The sequence below is a fragment of the Macaca mulatta genome, chromosome 17 (genome assembly GCF_049350105.2).
Source record: "Macaca mulatta isolate MMU2019108-1 chromosome 17, T2T-MMU8v2.0, whole genome shotgun sequence".
In the NCBI taxonomy this organism is placed as follows: Eukaryota; Metazoa; Chordata; class Mammalia; order Primates; family Cercopithecidae; genus Macaca; species Macaca mulatta.
Genome location: NC_133422.1, coordinates 89508940 through 89523701, shown reverse-complemented (window position 1 = coordinate 89523701; position 14762 = coordinate 89508940).

Below are 14762 nucleotides of genomic sequence, written 5' to 3'. Positions count from 1 at the left end.
GTGGCATAATCACAGCTCACTGTAGCCTTGAACTCCTGGGCTCAAGCTATTTTCCTGCCTCGCCTCCCAAGTAGCTGAGCCTATAGGCATGTGCCATCACACCCAGCTAATTTTTTTTTTTTTTTTTTGAGGGGATGGTTTATATCAAGCAAATTTATTTACTCAAAATGTCTTTAATGTTTGAAAACACCCAACCTCCCACAACAACCAAAAACTCCACGTGAGTTGGAATCTCCCACTGTGGGTGGCTTGAGAACGTGCGAGGGTATGACTGGAGTAAGGAGCCAAGCCGGGCAGTGGTCACCATGCATCAGGGCCACCACGGGAGGGAAGACGAGGGGTGGGAGGCTGAGAGCCCAGGGGGAAACAGTGGCTGTTAGGAGACACGGACCCCAAACTCACAACAGAGGGAACCCAACACAGTCTGGGCAAGGACCTGGGGCACCAGCTGCCCCACTGTGGCCTCCCTGTGGGCGTCTTGACCCTCTTGAGGTAGCATTTCACAGAAATCTACAGGTGAATGGAGCAGGCCAGGCCACAGGAAGCCTCACCCCAGGACAGGAGAACCTGAGTGGAGGCCGCTAGCCTTGGGGAGTCCAGAACATCCAGATAATGTTTTAAAATTTTTATTATTATTATTATTTGTAGAGACAGGACCTCACTGTGTTGCCCAGGCTGGTCTCAAAATTCTGACCTCAAGCAATCCTCTCACCTTGCTTCCCAAAGTGCTGGGATAACAGGATGACCTTGCCTGGCGAAAAGATTTCATAGTCATATTTGCTTGGGTCTGCATAAAGACTGGAAGAAAACTTTTTAAAAAGTGATAGACAACCTTTTTATGTTAGTGAAAGTGTGAAGGAAACAAGGAATTGTTTGCCTTTCCTTTTTTATGAGATTCTGGTTTTTTGTGTTTTCACTTTTTGCAAAGAAATATTAAAAGAGTTTTTGCTTTTGTTTGTATTTTTTAGTGGTTCTGATGATAAGCCAGGTCTGGAAAGTTGCAGGACTTCCCAGGAGATTTTTTTTTTTAGATGGAGTCTTGCTCTGTCACCAGGCTGGAATGCAGTGGCACAATCTTGGCTCACTGCAACCTCTGCCTCCCACGTTCAAGTCATTCTCCTGCTTCAGCCTCCCAAGTAGCTGGGATTACAGGTGGCATGCCACCATGCCCAGCTAATTTTTGTATTTTTATTAGAGATAGGGTTTCACCATGTTGGCCAGGATGGTCTCCATCTCCTCACCTCATGACCCACCTGCCTTGGCCTCCCAAAGTGCTGGTATTACAGGCATGAGCCACCGCTCCCAGCCCCCAAGAGAGCTTTTAAATCTAAATCTGGTCATGTCCCACTACTGACACCCTCCAACAATGTCAAATCATGTTTGGGATAAAATCAAGCTCATTTAGCATGAATGGTGAGGTCACTGCTGACCAGAGCCTGCCCTGCTTCTCAGTCTGCCCACCCCAGGGCATGCCAGCTAACCCTCCATTCCTGCCTGCCCCTCCCTACCTCTCACAACTCCTCACTGTTTTCTCAGAAGATGCAGCCTGGCATCATCCTTTCCACCATCTGCCCTGCTGAGAATTTGCCAGAATAAATAAGATTCTCCTTTCTGTGTCACACTACACAATATTTTTAAAATATTTATTTATTTGGAGACAGGGTCTTGCTTTGTCACCCGGGCTGCAGTGGTATGATCATAGCTTACTGCAGCCTTGATCCCCTGGACTCAAACAATCCCCCCACTTCAGCCTCCCCAGGAGTTGGGACCGCAGGCATGTGCCACCACACCTGGCTAATTTTTTAATTTTTAGTTTTAGTAGAGATGAGGTCTCACTATGTTGCCCAGGCTGCTTGAACTCTTGGGCTCAAGCAATCCACCCGCCTTGGCCTTCCAAAGGGCTGGGATTACAGGTGTGATCCACCATGCCTGGCCAACATTTTAAAAAAATGTCTTTCTACCCTCCCACCTCCCAGTCGGGGACAATAGCATTCTCAGTTGGGGTAGTGTTTGTTGAATGAATGAATAAATGATTTTCAGTGTTAATGAAAATATTTTTAGAATAACAAAATAAACATAGAAGAAAGCTCATTAGATCACTTAAATAAATCTGTGATGTTTTTAAAAAGATATGTGTTTGTGTTAGTAAATAAACAGCACAATTATGATCAGGATAATGGGGTTATAAGTTTTAGCCAGGGGACTGCTAAGTATGTTAATAGATAGATAAGAATCATCTGTAATTGACATGCTCTTTGTATGCCCACAATGCTGCTAGCTGGTTTCTTAGGCCCTGGACAATGTTAGACCTCACTCGTAAGTAAAGAAAACCTGTTTCCCTTGTTTACACAGTGAATTTACTTAAGGAGCACTGTCTTCATGGGTGAAACAATGGTGGTTTTACTGCTCTTTACACATAAATTATCACAAGGTGGGAATGAATCTAAATGAGGTCATACAGTGTTTATGAACATGACATGAATTAATTTCATGAAGATAAGTCGCCTTGTGATCTATATGATCAGAAACTAGTTTATTACTTTCTATATGAAAAATAATGGTAAAATTTTGTCCCTCTATTTTCTGTCTTGACTTTCAAATTTTTTTAAAACACATTCTGCAATGATTGAGTAAATTGACTTTTTAAAGAATTTCTACTTTATATTTTTAAAAATAAATTTGTAGTCATGAAAATATGAATATGTCACCTGACTTCTCAATAAGCTCTTCATTGTAACAACTCAAGTAGCTTTTGAAATGGTCTCATCTAGCTAATACCCTGCTTTCCGAAGAAATAATCAATTACTTTTGAACCAGGAAAATCTCTGATAGTCGATCAAAAAAACATACAAACAAACCTGGAACAGGATAAATTAATAGTGCTTTGATTCTTCAAAGAACATACGTTATTTCAATCCAACTGTTTAAGAGTCCATGCCCCCTTTCTGAAGTTGAACATTAGCTTGCTAAGAGCTTTTCTTTTAAAAAAGGTACTATGAACTGATTTAGCTTGCTGCCACATATGAAATGTGGTTCTAATGACAGAATTAATTTTTCATGAGTTACGAATTCTTTGAAATTGGAATCCAGAAAATTATACGTGGGAGTCACTTCTTCCTTTTCTAATTAAGTGGATAGTATTGTCTTCACCATGCAGCTGGTTTCTCAGAAACCAAAGTTGGCTTCCATATAAATATAATTTCATTTTATGGGAAGTAGGTTCTCCCACACCACATGCCTAAGCTTCTTTAGATGTAAATGGTATGGCATGAAGGCCTGTCCTTCCAATCAAAACGTGAAACCAGCCTTTCCAAATGGCTTAATATTTAACTATTAACTATTAAGAGCAACGATTGCTTAAAATAAAAGCCCTTGGCATAATAACCATTTTCACAAAACTAATTCCCTCAAATAGACATGTCCTAATGGACCAATAAAACTTGCCTTGTCGTGTCTGAATGCGGCATTAGAGCCTTTTAGAGCTGGCTGTAATTGGTAATCACTGTTCAGGTGAAAGTGGGGGGCGGGGAGATTGATAGAATAGTACTTTATACTGAGCTTCCACGGGGCCTTTCATCTGAAGATCTCAAAGCACTTGACAAACGCTAATTAATATTCGTGATACCCCAGTGAGGGAGGTAAGTATTATTATCCCCATTTCGCAGATGAGATGAGGTTAAGTTAGGTAACCTGGTGAGTCAGGGACAGAATGAAGGGCTCCTAATTCTTAGTCTTGTGCTCATACAACCATTACAAGGGCCTGCCATTGGAAACATAAAAGGAAACACACCTCATTTTCAAATCCCCTAAGGTGAAAACATCAATTGTAAATGGGATCACAATTAAGCCACTTGGTTTTAACGACAGTAATACCATCTTGTAATCGTCAAACTTCATTTTGAGACAAATAGAAAATAGTATTAAAAGTAGTTTCCTTGAAGTGTAAAATAAAGATTATTTTATCATGAGAGGAGCCATACAGAAATTTGTGTTGAACAATTTGATAAGGTGGCCAAAAAGTTGGATTTCACTTTTATTCAGATGGTGGGTTAGATCCTTGTACAACTCTAACTTTCTGAGGACAGATCCATCCTTTTAGAGTTGGTGTCCTAGTGTGGAGTGCAAATGGGTACATTACTCAATAAACGTTAGTTAAACCAACAAAACCAACTAAATGCCAAGGTGCTGGGGGCATGTGAAGAGGAATAGGATAGAACTCTACCCTCAGGGGGGCTAGGGAATTAAGGAAAGACATAGAATACAAGAAAGTAATTTTAAAATTAGGGGAGAAGAGCAGGAATGATCCAAGCATTCAGTGTGAAAACACCAAGGTTCTAGGTTCAAATTGGAACATTAAAGGTTTTGATGAGTTCTCAGAGGCTAAGACCACTGCTTCTGGAAACCGTATTAACTCTTACATACCATCACGGTGGCTTTTTCAGCTAAAGCTAATTGGCTTTCAAACAACGCGTTGGATTTTTTAACTCATTGTTTAAAATGCTGAATATTATAATAAATACTGTTTGGTCCAAGAGAAGACTTGGAAATAGCTTAGAGATGAGTAGGGAGCCAGACATACTGGCCTTCTTTGGGTTTCTCCAAAGCCTCTCTGCCTCAGGGTCTTTGCATTCTGAGTGTTAGATGATTCAGTCTACACAGAATGCCTTTCCCACCCTCCCTCCCCACCGTCTTCACCTGACCAACTCTCACTTATCCTTTGGATTTCTGCTTAAACATCATTTTTTGACTCTTTAGAATAGTTACAGCTTCTGAGAACTCTTTGCATATTTCCTTCATAGTAACTATCTCAGCTTGTAATGAAATATTTGGATTTTTAAAAATTAATGAATTTCTATCTTTCTTCTACTCACTGCCTCTAATTTTAAGAGATCTATATCTGTTTTGCCTACTATTATAGCTTTAGCACACAGGAGGTCCTTAATAGAAACTTGTTGGATGAATAAACACACATGGTGCTAATTGCTGAGAAACTGGAAACTAGGAGCATTTGGGCAGAGCTCATAAATAAGAGAAAGGCAGCTTCAGTTAGTGGAGAGCAAGACTGGTACTATCAGTGAGGCCCCAGTGTTGCTACGAGCTGGCTCCCCACTCACAGCTAGGCCATGGTGTTCATCCATTTAACATCAACTATTTCACAGCACAGGATACCAGTGTCATTCAAGGACATTCAGTCACTCTAATCGATCAAGACAAAACAAGAATATTGTCCAAGCCACAAAACCATCCAACCATCCCCTATTCGGGCTAAGATGAGTGACTGCTGCTGCTTTGACAATTACAATGTTAGCCTTCCATCGTTCTTCTCACCTGCAATGTAAAAATTTCTATCGTGGAATAGTTCCTCCTTCCTGACAGAGCCAAACATGTCCCAGCCCTATAATAAGATCTTTTCAACATCCTCTTACTGAGATGCCTGCCCCATGGTCCCTCATGATGTGAGGCCTCCCTCATCACAATGAGCCAACCGACCCAATTTCATCAATAAACCAACTTTGTGTCTCTGGTGGTCTTTGACTTGGGAACATGGAAAATACAAAGACTTGTATATAATGAGACAAAAAAATGATATACAGCTGTTCAAATATGTCTCCCTTCCCAGATAATGATTTAGGACTGGGAATGTTTCACTCCAGGAAGTCATTCAATCGATTTTCAATATTTATTGAAACACTATAGATCTTCCTAGATTATCAGATGATTTAAAACTCTCTTCACATTGGATTTTGGAAAGCAAACAATTAGGAATTCTTTTCATGGAATAATTTTTAATGTGTTTTTATATATTCTTTTTTTTTTTTGAGACGGAGTCTTGCTCTGTCGCCCAGGCTGGAGTGCAGTGGCCGGATCTCAGCTCACTGCAAGCTCTGCCTCCCGGGTTTATGCCATTCTCCTGCCTCAGCCTCCAGAGTAGCTGGGACTACAGGCGCCCACCCCCTCGCCTGGCTAGTTTTTTTTTTTTTGTATTTTTTTAGTAGAGACGGGGTTTCACCGTGTTAGCCAGGGTGGTCTCGATCTCCTGACCTCGTGATCTGCCCGTCTCGGCCTCCCAAAGTGCTGGGATTACAGGCTTGAGCCACCGCGCCCGGCCTGTTTTGATATATTCTTAAGTGAAAATGGGTGTATATTCCTTGGAATTGTCAATGTGAGGTAGCCAACTAGAAGAAAACAAGATAACTTCCAAGGTTAATGTGCAAGGTACATAGATCAATGTGGATAATCAAAGACTGATTAAAGTTTTTATAAGAAACACCTTTTATGCTTCTCTCAACTGCTTCATGTGGGCTACCACCTCAAGGGGAAACTGCAGTCTATGTTTTTGCTATTTGTTGTTTTTTCTCCCCCCCCTCTCTATTCAGTTACCTAAAGACCTAATATATTTGGGCATTAGAATGCGAATGTATCTTCTCTATCTCTGTAATCCAATTCATTTCTTCCTAACAATTCTAGTTTCAAACTCCGCCCTCTGCCTCTTCTTGAGCAACTCACAGCAAATTCATTCAAAGCATTCCCAAAGCCAAGGGCAGATTTTAAAGGTTGTTCACAGTCAGCTGGGGCCGTGTATCTCAATCTTTTGTATCTTACTTTCCTTTGGAGTGACATAAAAATTTTCTGATTTCATCAACTGCTGGGTGTTCCCTGGAGTCCCCACTTAAAGACAATGGCTTTAGATTCTAGTACTCCTTAAGTTGGTATGTCAAAACCCCCCATCTCACATTAAGAATTATTCATCTCTTTAGAATGGAGCTTTCAGTCAAACTTGGTGTCACTCCTCAATATTCTGCTTATTGTTTCAATTTCATTAAATAATCTGTGTTTTCTGTTGCCTTATGGATCCAAAGAGAACCTTTGCCAGACCATCTTGGAAACATCCTTACCACGTGTCTCTCATGCTGCCCCCAGTTCTGGTCTAGCATCTCAATTCTTTTACCTACATATTTATCTTTTCTTGCCCATCTCATCTTGCTACTCCTCTTTCTTTCTTTGTGTATATATTGCATTTGAAACTCAGCTTGTTTGAAACTAAACTCATTATTTCCCCTTTCCCACCTCCAAATTAATCCCTCACTGCCTGCTCTTTTAAATATAGGTCTTTTTGCTAATTTATTTCCATTTTCCTTGACCCTGACATTAAAGCAATTTTCAAACCCCATCAGTTCTTCCTTCACAGTCTCCTTTTTCCATTCCCTCCTTCATTCCCTTGGACTACTCCCAAGTCTGCTGTCTCTGTCTCTTTTCTCCATTCTGTCTGCCAGATCAGTGCCAAATTAGCCTCTGCTGAATCTTATTTGAATCATGCTATAGCCCTGTTAACAAATATAAATAAAGACACATCTACCAAATCTAGTTCAGACTCTTTAGTTTGGAGTTGGGTGGGCTACAGGACTTCCTCTCACCCCCACAGAGTTTTGAAAAAAAGACAGTTTTTAAGAGTCAGAACCAGAATTCAGATGCAAGTCTTTCAACTTTAAATCTTCTATAACCTAACTACAAGACTGTGTGACTTCTTGCTAAACTTCATTTCAATATGTTTATATATTTCATTTGTTAAAAAAAATTGACCAACATGCAAAACACACACACACACACACACCACTGTAGTACTGGAAGAGCTACATAATAAGTGTGCTTCTGAATAACTCATTAAACAATGACCACCTCTTGACATCCTCTTGTCTTTCCTCTCCATTCCAAGTTTTACCAGCAACACAAACATTTGATACTACAGCGTTTTTACAAATTGAAGTTTCGTGTCAATCCTGCGTTGAGAGAGTCTATCGCTTACTTTGTGTATATGTGCTCACTTTGTGTCTCTGTGTCACATTTTGTTAATTCTCACAATATTCCAATTTCAAAGTTTGAAATATTTCAAACATTTTAGTTATTACTATATCTGTTTTGGTGATCTGAGAGCAGTGATCTTTGATGTTACTATTGTGATTGTTTTGGGGTGCCATGAGCTACACCTATATAAGACAATGAACTTAATTGATAAATGTTTTTGTTCTGACTGCTCCACTGACCATCTGTTCCCCCATCTCTCCCCCTCTCCTTGGGCCTCCCTATTCCCTGAGACACAGTGATATTGAAATTAGGCCAATTAATAGCCCCTACAATGACCTCTAAGTGTTCAGGTGAAAGGAAGAGGTACAAGTCTCCCACTTTAAGTCAAAAGCTAGAAATAATTAAGCTTCAATCAGTGAAGGCTGAGAAAGGTAAGGAGGCTGCAGAAGAAAAACGGACAGCTGGCAGAGTTGGTTTGTTAGGTTTAAGTAATAAAGTTTTCTCCATAACATAAAAGTGCAAAGTGAAGCAGCGAGTGCTGATGGGGAAGCCGCAACAAGCTATCCAGAAGATCTAGCTACGATCATTGATGAAGGTAGCTATACTAACAAATTTTCGATGGAGACAAAACAGCCTTGGATTGGAAGAAGATGCCATCTAGGACTTTCATAGCTAGAGAGAAGACAATGCTTGGCTTTAAAACCTCAAAGGAAAGGCTGACTCTCTTGTTAGGGGCTAATGCGGCTGGAGACTTTAAGTTGAAGCCGATGCTCATTAACCATTCTGAAAATCCTACGGTCCTTAGGAATGACACTAAATCTACTCTCCTAGTGCTCTGAAAAGGGGACAGTAAAGCCCAGATGACAGCACATTTGTTTAAAACATGGTTTACTTAATACTTTATGCCCACTATTGAGAACTACTGCTCAGAAAAAAATTGCTTTTTCCAAACATTACTGCTGATTGACAATATACCAGGTCACCTATGAGCTCTGATGGAGATGTACAAAGAAATTAGTGTTGTTTTCATGCCTGTTGAGGTGGTTTGGATCTGTGTCCCCACCTATATCTCATGTTGAATTGTAATCCCCAGTGTTGGAAGTGGAGCCTGATGTAAGGTGATTGGATCATGGAGATGTTTCTCGTGAATGGTTTGGCGCCATCCCCTTCATGCTGTTCTGGTGACAGTGAGTGAGTCCTCATGGGATCTCGTTGTTTAAAAGTGTGTGACAACTTTACCTTTGCTCTTGCTGCTGCTGCCATGTGAGACCCTTCTCTCCCCCTTCACCTTCTGCCATTAATGTAAGTTTCCTGAGGCCTCTCCAAGTCATGCAGATGCCAGCATCATGTTTCCTGAACAGCCTGCAGAACCCCGAGCCAATTAAACCTCCTCTATGTATAAAATACCCAGTCTCAAGTATTTCTTTAAAGCAATGTGGGAACTGACTAATACATCTGCTAATGCAACATCCATCCTACAGCCCACGGATCGAGGAGTATTTTGACTTTCAAGTGTTATTACTTAAGAAATACATTTTGTAAGGCTGTAGCTGCCATAGGTGGCGATTCCCCTAATGGACCTGGGCAAAGTTAATTGAAAACCTTCTGGAAAGGATTCACTATTCTACATGCCATTAAAAACAGTCAAAATATCAATATTGACAGGAATTTGGAAGAAGCTGATTCCAACCCTCATGGATGACTTTTTGAGGGGTTCAAGCCTTCAGTGGAGGAAGTCACTACAGGTGTAGTGGAAATAGCAAGAGAAGTAGAATTAGAAATGGGAGCCTGAAGATGTAGTCGTACTGCTTCAGTCTCATGATAAAACTTGAGTGGATGAGGAGTTGCTTCTTATGAATGAGCAAAGAAAGTGTTTACTTGAGAGGGAATCTACTCCTGATGAAGATCCTGTGAGTATTGTTAAAATGACAACAAAGGATTTAAATATTACACAAATGTTGTTGATAAAGCAATGGCAGGACTTGAGAATATTGACGCCAATATTTAAAGAAGTTCAACTGTGGGTAAAATGCTATCAAACAGCATTGCATGCTACAGAGAAATCTTTCATGAAAGGAAGACTCATTTGATGTGGCAAACCTCATTTTTTTTTATTTTAAGAAATTGCCACAGTCACCCCAACCTTCAGCAACCACCCCCTGATGAGTCATTGTCCATCAACATGGAGGCAAAATCCTCCACTAGCAAAAAGATTATCACTCACTGAAGGCTCAGATGGCGATGACCATTAGCATTTTTTAGCAATAAATTATTATAAAATTAAAATATGTTCATTGTTGTTTCAGACATAATGCCACTGTATACTTAATAGATTCTAGTATAGTGTAAACATAATTTTCATATGCACTGGGATACCAAAACATTTGGGTGACTCACTTTATTGAGAGATTAACTTTATTGTGGTGGTCTGGAATGGAACCCACAATATCTTTGAGGTATGCCTGTAGTGAAATATCCCAGCACTGTGTCAGTCAACAATGACAACAGTCATGGGCATTGATGAAGTTCAAGAATTGTGTATTCCATGAAGAGGCCTTCTGAGCTCCTGTCATCTTAACAAACCCTCTAGAGTGGTTCCCATGGCGCCCCCTGTTAATGTGGCAAAACAGCAGTTCAGCACGGCTGAGGGAGCTCTGACAAAGAAGTCCTAAAGGCATTGTCCTGCATGTGCCCTGTTTGGGAAACCTGAGGGAAACCTTAAGGCTACAGTTAATTAGGAATGAATTTTTTAAATCAGTGGTTAGGAACAATGGACTTCACTGTTAACATTTTTTGAAGAATGAATTTTAAGATTATGATTATTATCAGGAGTTTTAAATGATGCGATAAAATGCTTGTAAAATTATCTCAAGTGTTAACTGCAAAGTACAAAAGTGTGATACCAACTTTGTAAGTATAGACACAAATATTTATGGAGATCTGCATAGGAGATTGAAAGGAAATATGCCAGAATCTGTACAGTGATTATTTCTAGAAAGGGGATTATGAAAGATTGTTTTTATATCCCTGTTCTTTTAAAATGTTCCATAAGTAGGTGTTACTCTTAGAATTATAAAAAATAATATATTTTTCTTTAGAGACTTTATTTGTTGGATTTTGTTTGAAGAGTTATACATTTGTACGATTTAAATATCAAAATGCTTTAAATATCAAAATGCTTTAAAATTTGAGTGCGTGAAGATTCAGGGTAAACATTGAGAAGTCTTACTGAGGGTGGAAGCAGGACGTGACTCAGGAGGCAGGACTCAATAACTTCAGAGGCAGGGCCCAGACACCGGACCAACTGAAGACTAACTAAAACAGGGAGGAGTTGGAAGCACCTTTCCATAAGACACACCTACCGGTGTGCCATGTCAGTTTACCATTGCCATGGCAACAACCGGAAGTTACCACCCCTTTCCATGGCAACAACCCAACAACCCAGATGTTACCATCCTTTTTCCTAGAAATGTCTGCATAATCTGCCCCTTAGTTTGCACATAATTAAAAGTGAGTATAAATATGACTGCAGCACTGCCTTCGAGCAGCTATTTGGGGCACACTGCCTATGGGGTAGGCCTACTCTGCAGGGAGCAGTACTTCTGCTGCTGTACACTGTTGGTTCAATGAAAGTTGCTAATACCACTGGCTTGCCCTTGAATTCTTTCCTGGGGGAAGCCACGGACCTTCCCGGGCTAAGCCCCAATTTGAGGGCTCACCTGCCCTGCGTCGTCACCTCTACTCTGGTTTTCATCTCTTCCACTTCTCTATGAACAACTACTCATTTAGTTTCCTCTGCATTCTTCCCGAGTTCTTTTTGCAGATATAAGCAAATATGAAAGCATGTTGTTATCCTCTCCCCTTTCTTACACAAAACATTACATACACTGCTTTGCACTTTGTTCTTTTCAGTTCATTTATCCCAGTGATATTTCCATAAGAGTACATGCATAAAGCTTCCTCATTTATTGTCACAGCTGCATAGCAGTCCACTGTGTGGATGTTTCACTGTATTTGTTTCTTCTTTTTGACTATTACCAAAATAATGCCGCCATGAAGAATCTTGTATATACCTCAATTTTTACAGTTTGCAGGTGTCTTTGTAGGATAAATATGTGGAAAGGGGCTTGCGGTTCAAAGGGTATTTTTCATTTTGATAACGATTGCCAAATTGCCCTCCATAGCAGCGACACTTATTTTACACTCTCATCAGTAATGCTTGTGAGCATCTGTTTTCCACATCCTTGCCAACGTGTGTGTTGCCCAACTTATTTGTTTAATCTAATCTTATAAATTAAAAATGGCTTTTAGCAAAGTTTTATTCATATTTTTCTTACATAAGGTAGATAAATATCTTTTCACCTATTTAAGAACCATTTGTATTTCTTTTTTGTTCAGGTCCTTTGCCTTATTTTTCTAATGGATCACGGATTCTTGTTTATTTAAAGTCGGGAGATTATCCTTTGGTTAATTGCAAATTCTATTTTTTTTTCAGTTTATTATTTGTATGGTGATATGTGGTAGTCACATCAAATAGTAGGTTTGGGTTTTTTAAACGAAGTTAAAATTAGGAATCTCTTTAGAGTGGCTCTGACATTTGAGTCATAATTAGAAAGACCTTTCCTACTTTAAGTTTATAAAGGAATTTCCACATTTTTTATAGCACTTCCATGTCTTCAGTATTGACACTTAGATCTTCAGAGTTTTTCATGATCTACATTGTAGGAATCCAACTTTAAGTTTCTTGAATGGCTACCTCAGGCCCCGGCACCACCAATTCATTTTTTAAAAAGCTCTTTATATCACACGAATTTGAGTTTCCACCTTTTTCATATACTTTCTTAAAAGTAATATAATTTTCAAGAAAAAAATAATGCTCTGTGGAAGCTCAAGAAAAGAGCTCCTTCACATCAACTACTTGGTGATGCAGAGAATAACATTTTTTTTTTCTTTTTGATACAAGGTCTTACTCTGTTGTTCAGGCTGGAATGCAGTGGCACGATCACGGCTCACTGCAGCCTCAACCTCCCTGGGCTCAGGTGATTCTCCCAGCTCAGCCTCCTGAGTAGCTGGGACTACAGGTGTGTGCCATCATGCCCATCCAATTCTTTTGTATTTTTTGTAGAGATGGGGTCCTGCCACGTTGCCCAGGCTGGTCTTGAACTCTGGGGCTCAAGTGACCCATCTTCCTGGCCTCCCAAAGTGCCGGGATTACAGACATGAACCACCAACCCCAACCAATATATTTTTTTTACAACACAGTACATATTAAATTTTTCTACATGTTTTTTTAAAAAAGTAAAGATCACCTAAATTACATTATCACAGACAACACCTTGGCATGTAGCTAGTTTTCTTCTATGTAATGTAAATATGTGAAAAACATTTTTTCAAGAAGTTTCCATTAGAAAAAGAAATAGGATAGACATAGTAGGAGGCTACCTAACTCTCAAATAACAAAGATGGGATCGAGAAACAAGCTTAACACAAATGAGAGTGATTAAAGCCATTTAAAGCGCTTAGAGCGGTAGTTCTCAAACTTATTAAGAATCAGAAACACCTGGAGGGTTTGTTCTACCACAGACACCTTGGCTCCACCCCAAAGCCAGAAGCAGTAGATCTGGGGCAGAACCTCAAAATTTGCATTTCTAAGGAGTTCCCAGATGATGCTAATGGCTCTGCTCTGGAAGCCACAATTTAGGACCGACCGAATTAGAGTAAAATTTGAGTGTGTGAAGATTCAGATAAAATGACTATGTAATTTTAGGTTGATTTAAGGCCAGCCAGAAATTTCTTATTTGGCCCCTGTGGAAATGTTTCCAAAAGGTGTTGATCCCCTTCCCGCCTAAGGAGATTCAGTGCTCTAACCCTAACTGAGGACGTCCTGGCTGAGTAAGAATCTTGCCATGTCCTGGGGTGATCCTTCTAATAGGAGTAGATGGAGACGGTGCTGGAATGCCTGCTTTGGTTCAGATCCCCAGAGTTACCTGCAATGTTCGTTTTAAATTCTATGTTCCTGATGTCCATCTTAACTTTTTCTCTCTCACACACACACACACACAAAATGCTCTGGTGGCACCTACCTTCCAACGCTGACCGAGGAGACAGCCGGTAAACCTAGGAACCACAAATACATTATCCTTTCATCATGTGCGCTGTATGGGGGCATTAGGCAGAGAGACCTCACCAGGGCTCTGGTCTACTCTTGAACAGCTTCCACTCTGGCTGTTGTGAGGGACATGGTGAGTCAGGGAGGATATAGAGGAGGCTACAGCAAGAATCTGGGTAAAAACCAGTGCTGTTGAGACCAGAGTGGAAGCAGTGGAGAAAGACAAAAAAAATCCATTTGAGATGTATCTTGAAGGGAGAGCTGAAAGGAGCTGCTGCTGGTTACATGTGGGTGATGGGGGTCGGGGCAGGGGATGGAGAAAAAGGAAGAGGGATATTAAAAACAAGTCCATAACTAGCCATGGACAAAACAGAATATGATTTTTCAAAAAATAAAAGTAAGTGAAGTGGGTACTTTCAAAAAAAGATGGAAACTTCCGCTACATACATAGAGTCGGGGGATGTGGTAGGTCAAAAAATGGTCCCCTCCAAGATATCTACTTCAAATCCCTGGAACTTGGCATTGTGACCTGATTTGGGGGACAAAACAAAAAGGTCTTTGCAGATTTAATTAAGAATCTTGAAATGAGATCATCCTGGATTATCTGGGTGGGCGTTAATCCAATGACAAGTGTCCTTATGAGAGAGAGAGTCAGAGGGAGACTTCACACAGACACTCAGGCAGGCGAGGAGCAGGCAGTGTGACCACCGAGGCAGACTGGAGTGATATTGCCTCCAGGACAGCCTGCAGCCAACAGAAACTGCACGAGGCGAGGAAGGATCCTCCCAGAGACAGCAGGGTGCAGTGCCACGATCTCGGCTCACTGCAACCTCCGCCTCCCAGGTTCAAG